Source organism: Mus caroli, unplaced genomic scaffold (genome assembly GCF_978045245.1).
Source record: "Mus caroli unplaced genomic scaffold, Mus_caroli_1 scaffold_1, whole genome shotgun sequence".
Classification (NCBI taxonomy): domain Eukaryota; kingdom Metazoa; phylum Chordata; class Mammalia; order Rodentia; family Muridae; genus Mus; species Mus caroli.
In genome coordinates, this window is record NW_028227256.1 from 32,527,710 (window position 1) to 32,551,775 (window position 24,066).

Sequence of the window (24,066 nt, forward strand, 5' to 3'; positions counted from 1 at the left end):
TCCCTGACCTGTCTGAGTTCCAGTCCTGACTTCCTTTGGTGATGAACAGCAGCATGGAAGTGTAAGCCGAATAAACCGTTTCCTCCCCAACTTGCTTCTTGGTCATGATGTTTGTGCAGGAATAGAAACCCTGACTAAGACAGAAGGAGAGGTATTAGGAACAAACATTGCACGAGTTGGAAAGGAGGAGTTGGGGGTAAATATGATCAAGCAACATGGATGAACTTGTTAAATAATAAAACAATACTTTAAAAAAATCTCATTTACAACAAAAGATATCTGGTAAACTCCTTGTACAACCCTGATGGCACCTGGTTTCCTTTTATTAGATTATAATCTTATCCAAGTCACCTCAGAGCCACCCTATTGCTTCATATACATACAAGAGGGTAGAAAAAGAAAAAGGACATGAGTTTTGGCAACCCTTCCCAATATGATTGACAGCTGCCAGAATAGCATAGGTAGCCAATGCTAAGACACTCAGCTTGGGTCTCCCTGGAAAAGCCCACACCTCTGTTCTCCGTGCAACTTTACTTTCTAAACTTTTCTTTCTTTTAACTCGCATGCTTAAAATAGATGTTTAAAATGTCTTCTTAATAAATTCAGTATGCTTCATATTGGCTTACCCTGAAATTCTTTTCTAAAAATTCACAAATTTTTGGGAAAGCCAAGAATCCAGTTGTGCCTGAGCTGAGGTCCTTAAGAGGTTAAGGGATTCGACAGGCTGCTGTAGACAATAACATGCCTCCTCATCCCTGCTGCAGTGACACAAGACGTCTCTGATGGTATTAATATTCACCATCTGACTACGATAGTGTCTGCCACTTTAGCTTATGGGTGCTCTTTCTCCCTGTCAGTACTTTATTATGTCAAAGTGAAAGAAAATAAAACTTGCGGCCTGTGATTCATGTAATGTATGTCAAATAGCCCAAAGAGTTTTTTGTGAGCTTTGAAACCTGGGGCTGAGAACATAGCAGAACAGGCCAGGACATGCCCGGGCAAGCCCGTCAAGACATTCCTGTGGCTGCTTGGCCATAAAGATAAAGAGAATGACATGCATAACTGGCCCCGCGCCTCCCTATCTCCTGCCCTTCTGACCTAAGTTAAATGTTATCTGCATGTACATTCTGCTGATGTTTAAATGGACCAATCATGTGAAACCGCACCAATTCCTCCCCTAGCCCCAGCCCCTTTTCTATATAAACCCCTAGCTTCCAAGCCTTGTGGTTGAATCCACTGTCTTCTGTGTGAGATACGTTTCAACCCGGAGCTCCGCCATTAAACTACCTCATGTTTTTACATCAAGATGGTCTGTTTGATCGTGATTCTTGGGTGCACAGGAATTGAGTGGGGGTTTCCCCACTAGGTTCTTTAAAAGCAAGTCGGTGCACCCAGTCTTACGGGAGAGATGGTGTGAATTCAGTAATGCTTCATAACTTTCTTATTTTGGATGGATGTATTTTCTGTGTATGAGTGTTATACCTGCATGTGTGCCTGGTGCCTGTGAGGGTCAGAGGAGGGTGTTGGGTCCCCTCTGGAGTTAGAGTTATGGATGGTTGTGAGACATTTGAGTACTGGGAACAGAACTCAGATCCTCTGCAAGAGCAACAAGTGCTCTTAACCACTGATCTGCCTTTCCAACCCACTTTTGATTCTTTTGGGACAAGTAGGCTGACTCATTGTGAAGCCAATGATTATCTTGATTTCCTGCCTCTCCTGCCTCTATCTCCTAAGTGCTAGGCCTGTGTGCCATCATGACCAGGTCCATTACCTTTCTTTTCAAGAAATTCCTTTGTTTCTTTCACAAATTTGGCTGGCTAGTTTTGACTGGCTCATGTCTCATGTTTCCACTCTCCCACATTATGTACTTCCACACGGAAACAGTTTTTTTTTTTTCAGCCACAGTCACTGGAATGACCCTATGGCACAGCCACATCCACTGGAAACTGCCAGAGTCATGAAGCCAGCACAGCTGTCTGACACAGGTCCAACAAAGCTGAGCCAAATGCTGTAATTGCTGTCACTCTGTCTCTCATTTTTTGGTTTTGGTCTCTTGTGTGCTACATCCTTGGGGACTTTCTGCATTATGACCCATTTCATGTCTTTTCCCGAGAAAATTCTGAGTTCTTTTAGGAAAGTCCTAAACTTACTATCCCTTCTGCTTTTAGGGAAATAACTTTATCTGGCCCTGTTTGGAAGTCTCCCTTATGTCCTGGAGACAAGTGATAAGCACAGATAAGCACTAAGCTAGGAATTTCTAAATGAGGTCATGACGCCAGGAATCTTCTTGGGGAATCTGCCACTAAGCAAACTCAAACAGTTTAATTGGAACAGGGTAAACTTACAAGATAGTTGACACACTCTGACTGGCCAGGGGAATTAGTAAGATTCAAGATCTCTTTTTATAAGCTTCAAGCTTTCTGAAACTATAGTTTAAAGCCAGGGGATCATACACTCCTGGAATAGAATTCAATAAATAAGATGGATTGGCTTTTCCTACTTTATAGTGTAGATGATAAAAGGATATAAGTAAAAGGTGTTTGATACTCATAAAGGACTGGTTCAGGTATTTTTCTGTTTGGAGTGCTTTAAAACTGCGAATACTGCCAGCTAAAAGCAGGCTGTCATATAATCAATGTGTTTGTTTTGACAGAGACATTCTTTAGATTCTTTGGATTGAAGTTATAGGGCTAGTAAGAAAAAGAAAATCCATTTAACTTGGACTTTCTAATTGTGACTGACCTTGTAACCCTGGGTATGTAATGAAAACAAAATGATATAATCTGTACTTCTTGAACAATCATTAGTTTGTCTTTGTTCTGTGAAATCTGTATAAATAAAGAAGCAACCCAATTGCTAGTCAGCCAGAGCTACAAGATTCCCCTGACCGCTGAGCCTGACTTAATCTTCCCTGGAAGACTTCTTCTCTCCTCTCAGGGCCTCACAGACACCCAGCAATCCTGCCATTGTTTTTGAGAACTCATACATGATTTAATGACCTTCAGATTGTGAACTCCAGTTCCTCAGAACTTTACCCCAGAGACCTCCTTAAGGACGATATTTAAAGTTTATTCCTCCCACCCACCCCCAGAGGCAACTTCAGCTTCATTCTGACAATGTCCAGGTGTTCTAACAATTCACATCAATGTAGCTTGAGGTTCCGAAGTCTGTAGGACTCATCTGGTGGCTCCTGATCATACATCACATCAGGCAGCACTCCTCAGTGGAAAATCATTTTGTATTCCGTCATATTTCTCCCCTTTCCCACCTCACACCGCCTGCAGCTTCTTTTTCCTGCAAAATCATTAAGACCTATCGGTGGATCAAGATGAGTGAGTGACAGGTAAGCTGCATCTGTTTGAAAGAAAGGAAGAATACGATAGAGAAATAAAATCTAGGGAGTCTGTCCAATGGTTGGGACAACAGCAGAGTCTTACTCCCCAACTTCTGAGACCCCTAATCCCCCATGACATTCTGTGTTTCTTTTGGGGTTTTTCTAGGAATTAAAACATACATGTTACAGTTTTTTTCAGAGTCTCACACTGTGTTGCCACTTTTAAAAAAACTTAGATGACTTACAATCAGTAGCATGGATCTCTTCAGCCTTTTTCTCCATTGGCTTATAATTATTATATAATTTATATTTATACATATCAAAGCTCCCTGGTATTATAATTCTCTGTCTCCACATCATACAGAGAACTTACATAGTTATGCTGTTTGCTCTCTCCCTCCCTCTCTCTCCCTCCCTCCTCTCTCCCTCTCTCCCTCTCTCCCTCTCTCTCTCTCTCCCTCTCTCTCTCTCTCCCTCTCTCTCTCTCTCTCTCTCTCTCTCTCTCTCTCTCTCTCTCTCTGTATGTGTGTGTGTGTACAGTGTCTTAGGGTTTCATTACTGTTAAGGGACAACATGACCAAGGCAGCTCTTGTAAAAGAAAACATTTCGTTGGGGCTGGCTTACAGTTTCAGAGGATCAGTCCATCATCATCATGGCAGGAAGCATTGAAGCATGCAGCCGGACATGATGCTAGAGAAGGATCTGAGTTCTACATCTTGATCCGAAGGTAGCCAGAAGGAGACTCTCTTCCACACTGGGTGGAGCCCAAGCATAGGAATTTTCAAAGCTCACCTACAGAGTGACACGCTTTCTCCAACAAGGACACAACTCCTCCAATAAGGCAACATCTCCTAATTGTGCTGTTCCCTGTGGCCAAGCATTCAAACACATGAATCTACAAAGGTTACACCTGTTCAAACCACCATGCATGGTACATACTTAGTATGTGCATATTTGCACATATGTGGGTGTGTATGTGAGGAAGTGTGTGCATATTTGTGTGCACACATGTGAGGAGGACCAATGCTAATGTCAGGGGTCTATTCGGGTCATTCATTATTTATTGATGAAAAATCTCACTGAACTTGGATCTTGTTGATTCTAGATAGTCTAACTAGCCAACTTGCCTTGGGGATGCCCTCTCTTTGTCTGCCAAATGCAGGGATTACCAGGTAGCTGCCATGTCTACCCAAAACAAGGACTGTAAGGATCCAAAATCCAATCCTCACACTTGCATAGTGAGTGCTTTAACCACGGAGCCATCTTCCTAGGCCCTGTTGATTTTCATTAAGTTCTAATTTTTTCTGTTTCCTCAAAGACAGTTCTTCAGCATCAATTTTAGAATAGGTCTACTGCTGATGAATCCTTCGTTTTCTTTCAGCCAAGACTGGTTTTGTTTTGCATGGATTCTGCTGGGTATCTTCTGGGTTTGTAATTATATTCATTCTTTGGGGACCTTAAACTCACCATTCCTGTTTCCATGAGAAATTTACATTCATATAAATAATAGTTCCTCTGCAGTGTTATGTGGGATTTCTTTATTCCGAAAGCATTAATGATCTTTGTTTATTTTTTTTACCAGCTTGAATGCAATGTGTCTGGGAATAATATTTTTAACAGTTTTAATGAGATATAAACTGATATCAAATAATTCACATGGTTATGCATCCCGACAAACTCTCACATATTCACAGTAATACAGTAATCAACCTCAGAACAGTTTTATTCCTCCAGAAACAAGCCCTTCTCTCCTTGGCTACTAACTACCTTCCCACTCATACAGACATAAAATTGCCTCCCTCACCCACTGTGGACAACTATGAACATCCACCTCTATACATTTGCCATTCCCAAAACTTTATATAAATAAAATTATTGGCTGTGAAATAGACATAATAGTACCTGTTCTTCATTGTAGAAATGTTTAACCTCAATCCAGGGTTTCTACCTCACCTTTGACCATTTACTTCCTGGATAAGAGATACACACCTTTATAGTTATAATAAGCCTTGTTCAGCAAGAGAGCTGGGCAGATATCTATCCTCTATGCCATTATGTCTATTTCCCAACCAATAACTCCATTATATAATTTGCCATGTCTTATATTTGCTGCTCTCAACTCTAACCCACATGGCCATTATTTTATGAGTCAACTAACCCATGGGGGGCCTTCTCCTCTCTCTACCTTCTTCTCCCTGTCATGGTTCTCCTCCCACCCCAAGCCTAGGAACCCGAAACCCTGACTGTGTCTCTTCTACCCAGCTATTGGCTGTTGGCATCTTTGCCAATCATAACTTGGGAGCAAGGTCACATAGCATCCCTTGCATCTTTGTGCAAACTCTCTCATCTCTAGGGCAACCAGGTCTTGGGGGCCTGCACTTAGCATTACATAGCAGCAGAGCAAACCTCAACACCCACCTGTCTCTAGCACAAATGCATGCCACCACACCCAACTCAGATCCTCACCCTTGTGTGGTAAGCACTTTACCTGCTGAGCCATCTCACGGGCCACATCTCCATCACTTCACGCCCTACTTTCACCTGGAATGATTCCTCTTCCTGTTTTCAAGTTTGCTGGATTCCTGTTCAATTTGAACCTTGGGCTCCATCCATTCAGCTAAATGAACCTAGCACTTTTGCCACTTTCAGATGTTATATATTCCAATCCTAAAGTTCGAATTGGGGTCTGAGTTTCTTTTCCAGATGCTTTGACAGAACATCCTCCAAACTCGATTAGGGAAGAAAGAGTTTCCTTGGGCTCAGTCCCTCATGACCGGTCAAGTCAAAGGCCTTGAGAACTTGAAACAGTCATGTCAACAGTGAAGTTCAGAGAAAAACCAAATGCATCCATGCTTGCCAGTACATAGTTCACTTTCTCCTTTTTTCATGTAATCCAAAACCAAAAGCCAGGGAACAGAGCTTCCTTCTATTGGGCTGGGACTTCCTACCGCAATTAATGTAATCAAGACAATCCCCACAGACATGTCCACAGGCCCAATCTGGACAGTAAGTCCCCCAGATTGTGCCATGTTGATAGCACTAACCATCACAGGTTTGTCTTTATGATTTCCGTTTTGCCACTGAGAATTCTTCTAACTCCAAGTGCTTTAGAAATACCCCACCCCCTCATTTCATGTGTCATTGTCACAATGGTGCCTTTATGGTCAATCTAAGAATTTCAGCCTTCCTCATTATACCACGCTTGGCTTTTGTTGATTTCATTGATTGCCCTTGATTGATTGCCCTTGAGAATCAGGCCCATTTGTTGAAAGTCTACAATTTCAGATGATTCTGAATCCTGAACACCTGAGTCTTCTTGTAATTCTCTGAGGAGTCTTGGATTTCTGCTAGCTTGAGTAAGTGAGCCATTAGTTAAGGGTTGGATTGTAAGACTTGTCTTATTCCTTCCCTGGGTGGTCATCCCAGTACCGGGTCAGTTTCCACAGCCTTGCTTGCTGCCCATGCTACTTTCCACTGATACTCTTCAGGCGTTGCCCTGGGACTATGGGTAAGTGTGTGTGAAGTCCACCTCGTTCATCATTTCACTCTCCCAGGAGTTTGCCTCCTCAGTCATCTTTCTGGCTTCTCTGCTCAGAGGGATTCCAGTCTCAGACTTTGAACCTCAGAGCATAAACTCCATTATACAGAGTAGAAGGCTCACATCAGGGTTGGAGGCTCAACGAAAGGTGAATCCATGGATCTCATTGGCCAGTCATTCTAGTGAAATCAATGAACTCTGGGCTCAGTGAGAGACTGTGTCTCAGATTAGAAAGGCAGCAACCGAGACACCTAATGATGACCTCTGGCCTCCAAATGCATGTGCGCAACATGTGCACAACATCTGAGAGGTTGTTCTCTAGTGTGTGTGCATACACACACACACACACACACAGACATGCAAGTATGCACACACATATGCACAGACATACACACATGCACTTCATATATTATGCATACACACACAAACACACATACATGTACACACACACATACCATCTGTGCACACAGAACTCATCTGGGACACTTTCCTCATTATTATAAAATGTTTTTCCTACTGGGGCCTTGTGTACTCATGCCAACTCCACCACACTCCATTATCCAATGGCACTGATGCTCAATCAAGACCATGAGAGAAAGCATTAGAGCAATAGAAACCCTTATAAGATTCTTCATGCCCTCTACCCATATGATGCTTTCTTCTCTATCTTTTATCCCAAAAGGCAGAGTTCATCCAGAATTGTGTTGTTTGTTACTTGATTCTGGTGTGTATGTGTGTGTGTTCTCTAGTAGAGCTCCAAGGTCAAAGATTTGTGTTTTCCTCAATTCTATTTTTGAGATAGGGTCTCTCACTGAATTGAGGCTTTTCAGTTGACTGAACTTGCCTGACTAGTGAGCCCAGTGATTCCCCTGTACCCTGGTCTACAGCAGTGAGGTTACTGGTGTGCACAACCCTACAGAATTTCTTGCGAGGAAGGAGCTTTCCTGATGCATCTATCTCCCCAGCCCCTCCCATCAGAGTTTCTGTGGCTGTGCTTATTCTCTGGCTTATTCTGTCCTTGGATAAAAGTCGAGAATTAAAAGACAGGAAGAGGACTTAGGCTCTGGCAGTTGCCATATTGGTTTCCTGCTTCTCCCCAAGCTGGTGGCTTCGGCACACACCAGGATGCACAGGTAGAGGTCAGAGGATAACTTGGGGACATAGTTCTCTATTTCCACCATTTGAGACCCTCAAATCATCGGGCTTGGCAGGGAGGACCTTTAGCCACTGAGCCATCTTGACAGCCATCTTCAGGCTGTTGATATGGTCTTCTCAGTGCTCTGGCCTTGGGTCTCCAATCTCCAGCTTGAAGTAACACTTGCTCAGGAGGATTTTGTCCCTAATTTGATACTAAATTTCCAGTCTTTAGAAAAATATCAGGTACGGTAGTGAGCCCTTAATAAATATGTATTGAGTAAATGAATTTTCACACATCATGCTTTTTCTGCATTTTAGATTTTACTTAGGATAATTTTCTAGAAGTTAAATTATAGGCCAAAAGATATAATTATCCTTTAGGCTGTATTCATGTTGTCAAATTCTTTCCACACCTGTTCCACTCTACACTAATGTACAGGAGTGCCTGTCTCATCAAAATAAAGTGGAATTAAAAACATTTTCTAATTTATAGGTGAAAATTCAAGGTCTTATTATTTTTTTAATCTGTATATAATTCTCAAAAATTATTTTGACATTTATAAACGGAGCTCCTGTGGAAGTCAGAGGACAACTGGAGTAGTTAGTTCTCTTCTTTTATCATGGAAGTCCTGAGGAATAAACTCTTGTCTTCAGGGATGGCAGAGAGTGCCTTTCCCTGCTGAGCCTTCTCACTATACCCGATTTTAAACCCCTAAGTCCCCAACATCTTCTACCAAAATCTTTATGACCAGATAAGGATGATTGAGTGGGCCATGCATTTGAGACTCCCCCATACAAATGCAGGTCTCATGTGACTGGGGAGCATGAAGCTAAATCATGAGTAACCCTTCTAAAAACTAAGTTTAGTTCTCCCATGTTTTTAACATCTCCCATCCAGATGTGGTAGATTCTTTTTGGAAATAAATCAGCCCCCGATGCTACTTTTCACTCTGAATATGTCATGTACCAGTTCTCCCATGGGAGTAAAGCTAAATCACATGGATCATCTTTTAAAAGATAGCTCAGTGGTTAAAAGCATTTGCTGCTCTTACAGGGAACCTGAGGTCAGCTCTCAGCACTCATATCAGGTGTGACCACTGTGACTCCAGTTCAGGGGAGTCACTGAACTGCACAGGCACTACACACATGTAGTACACATGCAAACAAACAGGCATATAAGCATAAATAAAAATAAATTTTAAAATTTTTAAAATGATACATGGAAAAAGCACATAAAGGTCAAAAGTCAAAGATGGCAGAGCTCTTAGATCATCTTTTAAATTGAAGCCATTTTAGTGTTATTACTTCTTTACATTCTCCTTTTCTTATTTTCAAATTTTTATCTAGCCAGTTATATTGTGTGTGTGGATGGGGTGCTCATGCACACATGAGCAAGTGTGTGTGCTTTACTAGAAATTGAATAATGGTTTCATATATGCTAAGTAAATTTTACAGCACTTGGGCTCTCTACTCCTAGTCTTGTTACCTTAAAGCCTTTAACAGAGGAAAGAAATTCAACACCAAAGGCTCTGGTTCCATGTGACTTGGCCAATACCATACACTCAGACTCAGACTCAGTGGTCCAGAGGACCCTTGAACCAGAGCACAGAAGTTGCATTTTAAGCCTACTTCCTTTACAAAGCACACCCAATTCCCTAATCTGCATCCACTCACTGAAGAAGCAAGGAGTAGGCTGTCTTCTTAACAAAGTCATAGTTTAACCTCCAAAGAAAACGTGGAAGGTGGCACTGGGGAGCTAGGGACTCTTGTCATTAAACTGGGTGCCGCACGACCTGAAGACCTGAGCTCAGTCCTCAGAGAAGATACACATGGTAAATTGAAGGATAAGTATGCTGACCAACTATCCTATTGAAATCAGTGAATCCAGGCCAGTGTCTCAAAAAAATAAAAATTATTTTTTTAAAAAAAATGGAAGAAACCTGAGGAATAGCATTGAAATTAACCTCTGGTTTATACACTTGCACGTGTGCATGCATACATGCATGTATATGAGCACACATGCATGCATACAGACACATGAACACAAACACACAGAGACACACAAAGATACACAGAGACACACACATGCACAGACACATATGCACAGATACAAACATACATGTGCACACACAGACATACAAGAGCATACAGATATACATGTACACACATATGCTTATATACTTACTTGCACACACACAGAGAAAGAGAGAGGAGAGAGAGAGAGAGAGAGAGAGAGAGAGAGAGAGAATATAAAAACCAGGAAAATTACCAGTTCTGGCCTTTACTTACTTCTGGAAGTCTTACTTGGTCTGCCTAATAGCTTCCAGGGATCCTCAGTCATATTCTTAGTCTGAATAGTTCCACCTATGCTATATACAAAATTTGGAAACAACACACACACAATACTTTCCTTTATTAAAAAAAACAAGAGGATATGTTTCATCTTTGTCCTTAAAGAAGCCCCTTCAACACTTCTCAAGTTGAGCATGTATCAGGCAGAAGTATTCTCCATGATCACTAGGGACCACCTCAATACATTCTGAGGTGATACAGTACAAATACAAGGCTGGCCTGCAGTGTCTTCAAAAGCACCCAACAGCAGACACCCCTAGCTTCATGACCTGCCTCCCTGCACTTGCTGGCTCCTCCAATTGACGTACATACCAAACCAGAAGCCAGCCATGGGGCTCATAGTCTGCTGCCTCAGACTAGAAGGGAACTATACAAGGTGGAGAGCATGGCGAGATGTTTGTTGAAAGTAAAAGGGACATGCGGACTGTCTACAGAGTACAGAACACACTTAGGAAAGCCACCAGGGTATTGCTTTGCTATGGTGCAAGTTACCACAGAGGCTACAATTGATCCATCTCTATCGTCTGTTTTCTATCTACATATCCATCTATCTGTCTGTCTGTCTATCTATCTTTATCTATGCATGCGTAGATGTATACTTGTGTGTATGTGTCTGTCTGTCTATCTATCCATCTACCCATCCATGTACTTATTGCTTACCTATTTATCTATAAATGATCTATCATCTATCTAGCTGTCCTAGGATATTTGCAAACTTTGGAGCACACAGAAATGGTTCAAAAGAATTTGGCATTGATCACAGGTATCTGTGCCTTTCATGCACATTTTAAGAAATACTTGGCATTGGAATAAATTTCATGTCAAACCACTAACACTCAAAACAGAAAAGGAAAGAAAAGAAAAGAAAGGGAGAGGGAGAGGGAGAGGGAGAGGGAGAGGGAGAGGGAGAGGGAGAGGGAGAGGGAGAGGGAGAGGGAGAGGGAGAGGGAGAGGGAGAGGGAGAGGGAGAGGGAGAGGGAGAGGGAGAGAAAGGAAAGGTCATGACTCTTCCTCCGGTCCTCTCCAGTCTTTGATAAAATTAAGGAAACAATGAGGAAAGAAGCTAGACTTTTTGGAGAGTATGTATAGTATGAAATAGGACTGGCTCACCACACTTTAACATCATGCAAGTGGCTGTAACTTCCAGTATCTCTGACACTGATGATCCCCCCCCCCCGCGCCCGCAAGTGAACAGAGTGTCTTGCTTCAGCAAAACACCATAGGAGTCTGCATCACATGAAAAAAAAAAAAACAGAAATTTCCACTTCACAGAGTGATTTGAGGTTCTCAGAGGTTCATGTAATAGAAGCTGGGGGCTCATCCTGCCAGTGCTGAACACCAGTGCCTATTGTTTTCGCCAGGATGGAGCAGTATTGTCTAGTTGTGATGAGATGTGCTTGGTTGTTGCCTATGTTATAGAACCCAGTGACTGACTTAATGAGCAGATGGCTCCATGTTTCCTGGAGCAGCAGGAGGAACTCACTTATTTGAGGACCAGAATAGAAAACACTGGGAGAAGGACTGTGGGCTAAAGTCAGGATAGAGAACAAGACAGCAACTCAGGGATGGCATGGTACACTTGCTGTGCCAGGAGCAGCCCAGTTAATGGATGCCTTCTTGCAAGCTCTCCACATGCTCCCTACCTAGAATGGTGCCCTGAACATAGGCAGTTCCTCTGTTCAAAACACTAAGAGACAAGTCTCTTATGGTGACAGTGAACTTTCTATTTGCTGCAGAATACCTGAGGTAAGCAACTTAAAAGAAATTAACGTTTACTTTGGCTCATGGTATCTGGTGTGGTGGTTTGAATATGCTTGGCCCAGGGAGTGGCATTGTTAAGAGGTATGGCCTGTTAGAGTGGGTATGACCTTGTTGGAGTAGGTGTGTCACTGTGGGTATGGAATTTAAGACCCTCATCCTAGCTACTTGGAAGCCAGTCTTCTAGAAACCTTCAGATGAAGATGTAGAACTCTCAGCTCCTCCTGCTCCATGCCTGCCTGGATGCTGCCATGCTCTCACCTTGATGATAATGAACTGAACCTCTGAACCTGAAAGCCAGCCCCAATTAAATGTTGTCCTTATAAGAGTTGCCTTAGACATGGCGTCTCTTCAAACCACTAAAACCCAAACTAAAACAAGGAGTTTCAGTTCCTGATCACTTGAGTTTGTTGACTTACTAGGAGAGTGAAGTTATAAGCTATAGAGGAGGGATTGGAGGGGTGGAGGCCTAATACCTCCTTTAAGGCCATGTTTCCAATGACTTAACATGCTTTCAATCTCCCATCAGTACTGTCTAAACATGGGACTTCAGGCAACAAAACTTTCACTGTCCAAAGTGTAGCCTCTCCATTATAGTCCTAGGCAGCTCTTGTCAGCTTTCCACCATGGTCTCCAAAGTCCCCTGCTGTGCCCAGACTTAATCAGGCCTGGTGACACTGGAGCCATGGATGACTGGGCCAACCTTGTAAAAACAAAAATATTGTTAGCTGCCAAGTTTTACTGTGGTTCAGGGCCATGATGGCTAATCTAGATACCTTGATGTAATCCACCCAGCAACACACCTCTGGGCAAGTCTGTGAGGACATTGCTGCTGAGAAGGATTAACTAAAGCAAGAAGATGGTCCCCCAGGGTGGTGGCACCTTGTGGCAGGATGCCCACACATAGAAAGTGTGAGGAAAGAAATGGAGATGTTTTCCCTAGCTGCCTCTGCTTCTTGCCAGTGATTATGTATAATCTACTGTGGTGATGGCTGCTGCTGGTGGTGGTAATGGTGATGGCGATGGTGATTATGTCATCCAGTACTGACATCAGACTCTAGTTTCTTTAGCCTTCCAATGTGGACTGAAGACCAGTAAATCTCCAGGAATCTTCCAAGCCTCCAGTACCAAATAGAAATTGCTGCTAAGGCATCTAGATTCATGTACTGACCAAGATTCTCAGCCTTTTTAACATGTAGATGGGCACTTTGGGGGTCTCCAACCTGTTAACAGTATCTATCCATTTTAATACTCCCCTTGATAATGTGTGTGTGTGTGTGTTCATTCTATCTGTTCTCTTCCTTTAATATGAGGGCCATGAAAGTGGGGTACACTGGGAATGGGGGACCTGGATGATTCTTGTGGTCCACAGCCTGGGAAGGTAGCGCACATGGAAAGTAGGGTATGGGCTTCTGACAGCTATCTCTGCAGTGACCTTTCTCACATACCTGCCCTTCATCTGGTGGCTATTTTCTCAGCAGCCTCCACCCAATGAATACCGTGCAAAGGATGGGAGTTGGGCACAGAAGCTTCTAGTCTGCTCATGTTGAGGAAATGCAGTCAGCAAAGAAGCATCTTACAGGAAGTCGGAGTGTGAGCGTGCATCCGCATGTGTCTCTTCCGAGGGCACAGCATCCTCCTCTCACTCATTCCTCACCTTTGGGCAGTTGTAGAAAAAATGAGGAGATTGGCATGCAGCTGGAGTTTGGATTTTATACCTTTGTGCTGTGTCTCAATTAATCAGAGATTCGCCATAAAAGTTAAGCATCAGAGATCCACTCCGAGTCTAGTCATAAAGTATGAGCTGATTAATTTCCTCCTAATTTGTATGATAATTAAAATTCTAGCTTTTAAATCTACGCATTGTCCTCCCACAAGGAGTCTGATCAGGCTTTCCCAACGTCCTCTGTGACAGTCCTCTTCCCATGGGGTTTGGGGGTGGCTCTTGTTGGCTTTACAGCACAACCCTGCCCTGTCATTCATCAAGGCCAGGAGATAAATGTGTGCTTATCACTCTAGCCCATGCTGACGTGAGCCAGCCAGGAGCCGAGCCTGCTCCCATAAATCAAACTCAGAGAGTCATTCGCTGTGCTGTCAGAATGTCAGGCTAGGGTCTGTGAATGTCCCAGCCCCTTAATGAACAATTAACTTGCTAAATGCACTGAGGACCCAAAACACATCTGAGTCCTACAGGGCATGGCTGAACAGGTCCTAGATGAACTGGAGGCAGCTTCGTGTAGGTGTTGAGGGTGGCCATATATGTGGTGTACTGAGGATGTCCAGGCTGGTGAATCTGCACCTGAAGAACCTGTCTCCAGTTGAGAGAAAAGCCTCTGAAGGAGCCACCACGGAATGCTGTCTGCTGCCCCAGAACTGCCACAGAGTCCCCTGCTGCACACATACACAGAGCCACTCTCAGAGGAAGATGTAACGTTTAAATGAACAGTTTAGGAAGAAGCACCATGCTAGACACACAGATGCAAAGGACCAGACTGAAAGTACGAGGAGCTGGAGGGATATGCCTGCCCCAAAGTGAGAAGGGACAAGCTCAGCTCTGAGAGAGCTTATAGTAGGACTGGCAGGGAGGGGCTTGGCAGGATTTGGAAAGACAAAAGAAGATGCTAAAAAGACACAAAAGACATTGGTGCATAGGACATTCATATGTAGGCCAACAGGCATGGAGGGACAGTTAGAGCTTACTGAGTACTTTTAACACCCGAAAGACCTCAGATAAACTATAAACATACAACCTCTCCTACACTTGAAAGACCTAAGGCCCTGAGGGTCATGGGACTGTTCCAATAGACCTCAAGCCTTGCTCAGCCCTTCACCTTCTGATAATGGCAAAGGGGAACGTTCTTGATATACGTAGATACATTAAATGACAATATTCAAGGGTTAATGGCCTAAAACAAAGAGCTCAAAGAAGCTGAGGAACATCTGTCTTGGTATACTGGTGAGAACATCTGGCTGGCAAGAAATCAGCACAATAAATAAAACATCTGCAGGAAGTCAGGGGTGGGAGACACCTGACAAGAAGGGCAACGTATGATAAAAGATACGATAAAGGTAAAAAAGATTTTTTAAAAAAATGATAGACCACTGTCATGTCTCAGCTGAGACTACAAGAACAAATCTACAGACAAAAGTTTCCACCCCAAAAGTTCCCTATTCTGTTCTATAAACCTCCAAGCCTCCTGCGCCTCATTACAACCTCCACTCCATGTGGAGGCCTGCTGCCCTCCCCTATTCTAGGAAGGGACTGTCTGCTTCTGTTGATGTAAATTTCATCTTTTTTATTTCCTTCATCCATCCTGATCTAAGATTTGGTGCTGGAGTCCAGGGAAGGCTTTGAAGTCCTGTGGCCCAGCCTCCCCAACTCTAGATGACCTTTCCTTTCTCCCTTTCTCCTTCTGACACCTACCCCATTGGAGAGTATGGCTACTTTCCAGGCTTACTATGAACTGAACGGCATCCATTTGTGATGTGAAACCTCTGGAAGTTTGCAGCCTTTGTCCTTATAGGGTTTGTTGCTTGTGTCACATAAACTCAGCTTGAGTTATTCTTCTGATATGCCCCTACCTCTCTCAACCTCCAACCTAAAGAACAGAGAGGCTTTGTCATTTGTCTCCAAGACCACACCTACCACCACAAACTCACCAAGAAGATAAGGCTTGACCAATTTGTGGTGACACACCCGACCTAGATTCCTCCCCAACTCCATCACTCCAGGAGCTCCTTGAATTTTGCTAACTTTCACAAATAAAAGATATTACCTCCTGCAAATCAGGTCATTCCTTTGACTGATGTCTGATTCTGATTCTAAGATGGGTTTCCAAATTGTTTGTTCCTGAAGATGCCCCTTTGGCACACCTAAAAATCCAACCTCAAATTTTTAGGTCTTGTGAGCCATAGACCAGCAACTTTTATGCAATTCTCCATCAAGATCTGACTCCAATATCAGTTAGAGGACAACTACACTGAGCCTGAATTTATTACTTTTAATTCCCAATGCCTCGGGGACTTAGGTAACATCATCAAACTAGACAGAGAGTGGCCTGGAGCTCCCCACTGAAGTCTCCCCTCCTGTTCTTCCTGCTGCTCCTCCATTTCAACACAGCAAGTTTCTCTAGCTCATACTTCTCAATTCCCCAAACTCTCTCTCTCTCCCCCCGATGCTAGTCTCTGATGAGCTCCGTCCCTGTCAAACATGTCTCCCACTCTTCCTCTCTATTGAGACAGGCACAGGATATTGACACACAGATAGCAGATAGCTCTCTCTGACACAAAAGGTCCACTTGAGACTTGGCATCCCTTCCCTCCTTGTCGGACTCCCTACATTCTTCCCAGAAACAAAGGTAAGGAAGAAAGCTCTGGTTCACGTGGTAGAGGAAGGTTTTAAACCATCCCAGATATCCTACCATAGAGTTCATCTGCCTTGACGACAAATGGGAGTGGCTGAGGTAAAAAATCCATGACAGCTTATGTGTGGGTTAGACTGACAAACTGTTCTGTGCTGTCTGAGCTTACCAAGGAACTAAGCTCCAGGGCTGGAGTTTGAACTCCCCACTACAGAATCAGGTATTTTTTATCCCTAAATGGCTGCAAATCCTCTCTCTTAGTCAAGCTGGCTTCCGAACTCTGCGACACAAAAAAGGAGATGGAAACAGTCCAAAATATAAAACATGTGCCTTTAAGAACAGCTAATGGAGAAAATATTTCCAATATAGGCTATTATTATTTATCTCGTAATATAAAAATGTCTATTGTCAAAACAACTACTGTAAACGAACACACACTATAAAGGCTAGCTCCTAACTCTGTGGCAGGGAGGAAGCTGATGGTGACAGTTGAGCTTCTCATATCCTTCTCCCATCCTGGAACCAGACTGCTAACAGATGTGGGGAGTTATCATCAACCTGGAAACAAAGCAACCTTTTTGGCTTTGGTTTTTGATGTTTTGATTTGTTTTAATTTTTACCCTGTTTTTGCATAATACACTTATCAGCATCTAAGGAGGACCTAAGAAAGGGAGCAAACACTTTGAGATTTAAGGAAGCCTACAGCTAACTATTGATAAGACACAAATTCCCAAAAGCAACTCAAAAAATAAATTGCCAAGTGTTAGACTAGGTGCTGCCAGTGCGTCTATGGTAGGCTCTGCTGGGTCTTAATTCCTGTTATATCCAGGCTCATCTTCCTCCAATTATGGTAGAATCCCTTCCCTGTGCCCTAAAAGACTCCTTTGCTCCACACTGCTCTGCTTCTGTTTTTGGTCAGTCTAACATGTCTCCTAAAAAGTGCTATGTTGTTTCCTTCTCACAATGAAGATCATAAAAAAACATAGTTCTGACAAACAGTAGCATTCAAAATTTTGGCTTATTAAAGTATATATTATGTATGATTATGTGTATATAAACTGCTGGTCTACATATGATTATTATTTGTTTGTCTTTATGTTATGTATTTAGTTAATGTACTGGCTGTGCCTGGATTTGATAATGTGTAAGAGTCACCCAGGTGGTACTGGTATTGAAGGCATAAAGGGGTCACGAAGAGCAGCTGAGGCTCAGCACTTTGAGAAGCCATGGAAGGCCATTGGTGAAGGTGCAGCCTCAGTTGCAATTGATGCCCTACGACTGAAAGGGTCATGCAAAGGAGTTGAAGCTTGGCACCATGAAGAGAGCCTATGAGAGGCTATTACTGAAGCCTAGTTGAGGATGCCAGTACCATGAGATAACTACCAGAAACAGCATCAGCAGTTGAGTATAGACATCTGGAGCCTAGAAGACAAGGTGTGTGCTACAAAGGGCAGGGCTGGAGAAATGACCCAAGCCCTTGGAGGAGCCTAGAATATCATGAGTGGATGCCAGACATTGGATGGATGGAGTTTGCTTTTGATTGTGACTGTACCCTGATATTTTTCTCTCTTGAAGGAAGAAAGTATTTTAGTGGAGTCCACAGTTAAGAGAATTTTTCTTGTAAAAAGACTGAATTTTAAAAGATTGGATGTTTTAAAGGGATTGGAATTTTAATATGTAAGAATTTGCGTAAGACTATGGGACTCTTAAAGTTATTTAGATCTTGGGGATGAACAAGAAAGTAAGGGTTGAGGCTTCCTAGTGATGTGTTTGTGTGTCAAGTTGACAAGGGGTCAATTGTAATGGCTGGTTTTGTGTGTCAACTTGACACAGGCTGGAGTTATCACAGAGAAAGGAGCTTCAGTTGAGGGAATGCCTGCATGAGATCCAGCAGTAAGGCATTTTCTCAAGTAGTGATCAAGGGTGGGAGTGCTCATTGTGGGTGGTGCCATCCCTGGGCTGGTTCTATAAGAGAGCAAGCCAGGGGAAACAAGCCAGTAAGTAACATCCCTCCATGGCCTCTGCATCAGCTCCTGCTTCCTGACCTGCTTGAGTTCCAGTACTGACTTCCTTTGGTGATGAACAGCAGTGTGGAAGTGTAAGCTGAATAAACCCTTTTCTTCCCAATTTGCTTCTTGGTCATGATGTTTGTTCAGGAATAGAAACCCTGACTAAGACAGTTAATGTAGGAGTAAGTGCTCACAGAACTAAAGTTGATAACTTGGTCCAGTTTCATTTTGTCCATAATGAAACTAGACTTTCAAGGAGCAGAATAATGATAAAAGAGAAGAGCTATATGTAATCCATGTGACCATTGAGGTAAAACATGAGATTTTACATTTTAAAAACCTTAAATCTGCTTGTCAGGACAAGATAAATATAATCATAAAGTCTGGTCAAGGTGTTAAGTCCTTATTCCTATTCTTGGGTGGTCCCTATCACTTGAAGGTAAAAATTAACTTCAAAAATGATTACTTCAACTCTAGGACACATTTTTCCTATTGGACAATTGTCTTCCTTTTAAATAAGAATAACTTACGCCTGTGCTTTTCAATATGTTTCATATATAAATGAATGGTATATAAAGAGACTTTTAAGGATTTTTTTTAACAGTAGGATCTCTTTCAAAAACAAATGAGCAAGATCCTTTCTTTTGCCAGGCCTATTTTAGGAAAAGAAAGCAAGCAAGCTAGTGTTTGTGTCTTAGAATACAGGGCTTCTGTACCAGCTTCTACATTAAACAACTGCCATCTCACACTTCCAACTGTGCCAGCTCAAACTAATCACAATGGGACTTATTAAATGCTAATACTACTTCACAAAAAGAGGAGATGAACAGGCCATGCCAGCTAATTTTATATAGACAAAGAAAAGACTTTTAAAAAGATACATATATGTAGCAATTAAAAGCAACAGCAACAAACAAACAAACAAGAACAAAAACAAACAAACAAACAAACAAAAAAACCCAAAATGCCCTCATATATACTGTGCAAGGATTTCTCAATGTCATTATTCCTGGGTCACTTACTCTAGCCAGTAACTCAGCAACTCAGCATCAGGACCTGTCATCAGGACCAATAAACTCAGTGGTTCCCCAGGGTGAACCTTGATGAAGTTGAAGTTTGGTTTGTAATGGAGACCTTATGAAAAGGGGATAAACATTGCTTAGTCTCCCCTTTCCCCAAGAAGAAAATTGTCCCGACAATAGTAAATTAATTTAGTAATAACATCCTATCTCATGGTATTAGGAATAAAAGATAATATTAGAAGGATTTAAAGATGGAAATGATCTTAATAAAGAGGGATTTATAGATATAAAGATTAACATGACTGGATGTTTTTTAAAAAATTGAAAAGACCAGAAAGTGTATGCAAGTTATGAAGATCTGAGTTATTTATTTAAGGCATATAAAGGATAAGACTTAGTAATACTATATTAAAGTATACCATATTAAAGTTTTCTAGGGTCAAAGATCAACAACCTTAAAAACTGGCCAAATTGCATGTCTAATCAAAGTTTATTTTGAAATATCTGGCTTTTAATATATTATACAGTAGCTAAAAGTACCAGACTGGTATAGTGAACCTTCTGCATGTCCGATATCCATATTTGGAAACTTATATTAACATAGTCCGAGGGATTAAAGAGGAGAATATTCCTCCCTTACCCTCCAAAGTCAACTGTGTTCCAGGGAATGGTGGAACACCCTTTAAAATATTCTGTAACTGTGGAGACTCATCTGCTGTCTTGCTCTGAGAGGACGTGGAGACCCCATCTGATGATTTCTAAGCAGTGTTCAGTCTACAAAGAAAAGGATCAACACCAAGGAAAAGTTTCTTCCACGGTTCCAAGTAAATAATGGTCAAGCAAGGTCTTTGACTTACCTTCACATAGATGGAATGTCTGGTAAACAAGAAAGACAGAGGAAGTAGAGATTACTCCCACACACAAGACCTCTCCTGATGACCACATCTTTGACTGGCCTTGACAGAAAAGCAAAGATTAATTTTGGCTATCTACATGTTCTTAAATACCCAGCAGGAAAATATAACCAGGATTAAAATGATGTGTATGTTTCTTACCAGTTCAAAAGACTGTAATCCTCAGATATGAAACTTAACCTTATGAGATGCTATTTGGATAAATATTTCTCACTGACTCGCCTCCTGCTGTGTGTGTGTGTGTGTGTGTGTGTGTGTGTGTGTGTGTGTGTGTGAGAGAGAGAGAGAGAGAGAGAGAGAGAAAGAGAGAGAGAGAGAGAGAGAGAGAGAGAGAGAGAGAGCGCTCAAATATAGGACAAGACCTTGGCTTATAACAGGACTGCTGTGTCTATCTACAGATGAGAACAACAACCCCATCTTCTTAAATATTGATGCCAAATACTTAACAACTTTGAGACTCTCTTTCAGAAAGAGCACTTCTCATATTTGAAATGGACCCTTCTGCATCCTAAGCATCCATGTTCCCTGACTGAAGGAGGCTGCCAGATACTATGTCATCAAGTTCACAGGTTTGGAAAATTATTCAGGACACCAAATTGCTGTCCTTGAGATATTGCTAGACAATCCTACAAATAAAAGGCCCAATAGTATTCTATTTCTCTTTTAAATTGCCAATTAGATGCTGACTTGAACTGTCTTTTAAAAAGCTTCCAGGTGGTTGTTCCTCATGCAAGAGTCTCGTGTAACAAACAGCTGGTTATAGTTACCTTATCTTTCTACAGGACTCTGGCATACTGTCCAGCCAGTTGTACAATAACTTCACTTTACTAAAAAAAAAAATTGTTAATCATGATATTGATTTTTTTCATTAACTTTGTGTCTTAACATTTCCCACAAAAATTTAACAAAAAAATACCCAATGGCCAAGTCTGAATTTATGCTGACCAATGAGAAAGGTCTAAAGCGCTTCCACTAAGCCGATGCCCTTACATCTTGTAATGAACAACCGTGAAAGAGATCATAAGTCTTGCTAACATCTATGACACAGCCTGCCAAGAGTTCCTCAAATCATTTTTCCTGCCTGTTATCTTCCTCTAATAAGGTGAAAACTGCCTCAACTGTTTTCTTAATTACACTCTCAGCAAGAATTACAATAGTCCCAACGGTCTCCCATTTTATATATTATAAATGCTATCTCACACCATAACACCCTCCAAAGGTGCATAATGTCATCCTATGGCCAGCTTATGTTCTGGGTCTTTTCCATCTGTTAAGTTTTATCACGGCCCCTTAGATTGACCCTTCTATGAGGCAGTCTAGATGCTGCCCCTTCTACATCTGCCTTTCTGCCAAGCACAAAGCCGTTAGATCAGTTTGAGCCTCCAAATCCCTCGGGTGACCCCTGAAAAGAGCCGTCCAGTTCATCCCTCTTCTTGCGACTCGGGTCACTTTTTCCAGACTCAGAACTAAAGCAGCTGCACTGAGGGCTTCTTTGAATCCGTCAACTCCTCTGTCCTAGCAATGCTTAGAACACCGTAAGGAATTTTCAGATCTGCTTAACATTCATCAGGACCTTTGGTGGCTGTGGTACTCCCAAATTAATAAGAACTAGATTTCCTGATTCATGCTAACAGTAGGACTTGTGCCCTTCTCCAGAAACAATGCAGCTTATGCACCCATAAATCCAAGTTGTTTTCAGATGGGGTCCAAAGACTTAAGAGCCAGCTCCCACCCCCAACTCACAAAAAAATCAACAAGTATAATTTTTGTATAGGTTTTTGGGTCCCTCCCACTCTGACTCCTCCTACTCTGGCCCCTCCCATCCTGACTCCTCCCACTCTGGCTCCTCCTACCCTGGCCTCTCCCATCCTGACTCCTCCCACTGTGGCTCCTCTTTAGCCACTCCTTCTTTCCTTTTTTTTTTTTTTTTATATATTTTTATTACATATTTTCCTCAATTACATTTCCAATGCTATCCCAAAAGTCCCCCATAGCGCCCCCCACTTCCCTACCCACCCATTCCCATTCTTTTGGCCCTGGCATTCCCCTATATTGGGGCATATAAAGTTTGCAAGTCCAATGGGCCTCTCTTTCCATTGATGGCCGACTAGGCCATCTTTTGATACATATGCAGCTAGAGTCAAGAGCTCCGGGGTACTGGTTAGTTCATAATGTTGTTGCACCTACAGGGTTGCAGATCTCTTTAGCTCCTTGGATACTTTCTCTAGCTCCTCCATTGGGGGCCCTGTGATCTATCCAATAGCTGACTGTGAGCATCCACTTCTGTGTTTGCTAGGCCCTGGCCTAGTCTCACAAGAGACAGCTATATCAGGGTCCTTTCAGCAAACGCTTGCTAGTGTATGCAATGGTGTCATCGTTTGGAGGCTAATTATGGGATGGATCCCTGGATATGGCAGTCTCTAGATGGTCCATCCTTTTGTCTCAGCTCCAAACTTTGTCTCTGTAACTCCTTCCATGGGTGATTGTTTCCAATTCTAAGAAGGGGCAAAGTGTCCACACTTTGGTCTTCATTCTTCTTCAGTTTCATGTGTTTTACAAATTGTCTCTTATATCTCGGGTATACTAAGTTTCTGGGCTAATATCCACTTATTAGTGAGTACATATCATTTGAGTTCTTTTGTGATTGTGTTACCTCACTCAGGATGATGCCCTCCAGGTCCAACCATTTGCCTAGGAATTTCATAAATTCATTCTTTTTAATAGCTGAGTAGTACTCCATTGTGTAAATGTACCACATTTTTTTTATCCATTCCTCTGTTGAGGGGCATCTGGGTTCTTTCCAGCTTCTGGCTATTATAAATAAGGCTGCTATGAACATAGTGGAGCATGTGTCCTTCTTACCGGTTGGGACATCTTCTGGATACATGCCCAGGAGAGGTATTGCGGGATCCTCCCACTCTGGCTCCTCTTTAGCCACTCCTTCTTTCCTTATTATCCTCATACTTACATTTTTGCCCTGTCTTTTAAACTTTCTACAGATGATCCTTCTGTATGAAATCACTGTCACCACCAGGTCCACATTAAGATAATGGATACTCCCGCTGGATCCCCTAAATTTTGATCTTATCTTACTCCCCATAACCTCTGCCTAGTGAACTATTTTCCAAGGTTTCTTCAGGAGCACATGACAGCAGCCACACGATCCACCACAACTAATCAAATTAAAACACTCTCGCTGCTACGTGAAGTGAACTGACTTTTGTCCCCTTTACCCTAAAGGACAGACCTTAAAACGTTCCAGCTTTGCCCCGACTCAGCGAAAAGCTGCCAGATGAATACATCTCTCACTTCCGTTTGACGCTGTCAGGGTCTGCGATGAAGAATCCATGACTTAATACGGAACCTCAAATGAACTTAGAAACTTCTGACTCCATATATTGATGAGAACATCTGCCTGACAAGAAAGTCAACACAGTAACTAAAATATCTGTAGGCACTTAGGAGCCAGAGACACTTGACAGGAAGGGCAACATATGGTAAAAACATCTATAGACATGTCTCAGCCCCGAGACTACAAAGAACAAGTTGGCACATAAAAATGTCTGTCACCCTGCACCTTGGCACACAGTCTCCACCCCTATGTACTGAGCGCTATGCTCATTGTTCTAGTAAAGGGCGAT

The 24,066-nt window shown here is 42.4% G+C and overlaps 1 long non-coding RNA gene across 1 annotated transcript; it reads right to left on the reverse strand.

Annotated features, from left to right (window-relative positions):
• Nucleotides 1–20,161: 20,161 nt before the first annotated feature.
• LOC147006025 (uncharacterized) lies at nucleotides 20,162–23,742 on the reverse strand. The gene is made up of 3 exons (XR_015046847.1): nucleotides 23,673–23,742; nucleotides 20,369–20,467; nucleotides 20,162–20,285 (listed from the first exon to the last, which is right to left on the reverse strand). It is a non-coding gene; the product is annotated as an uncharacterized LOC147006025 (long non-coding RNA).
• Nucleotides 23,743–24,066: the final 324 nt, after the last annotated feature.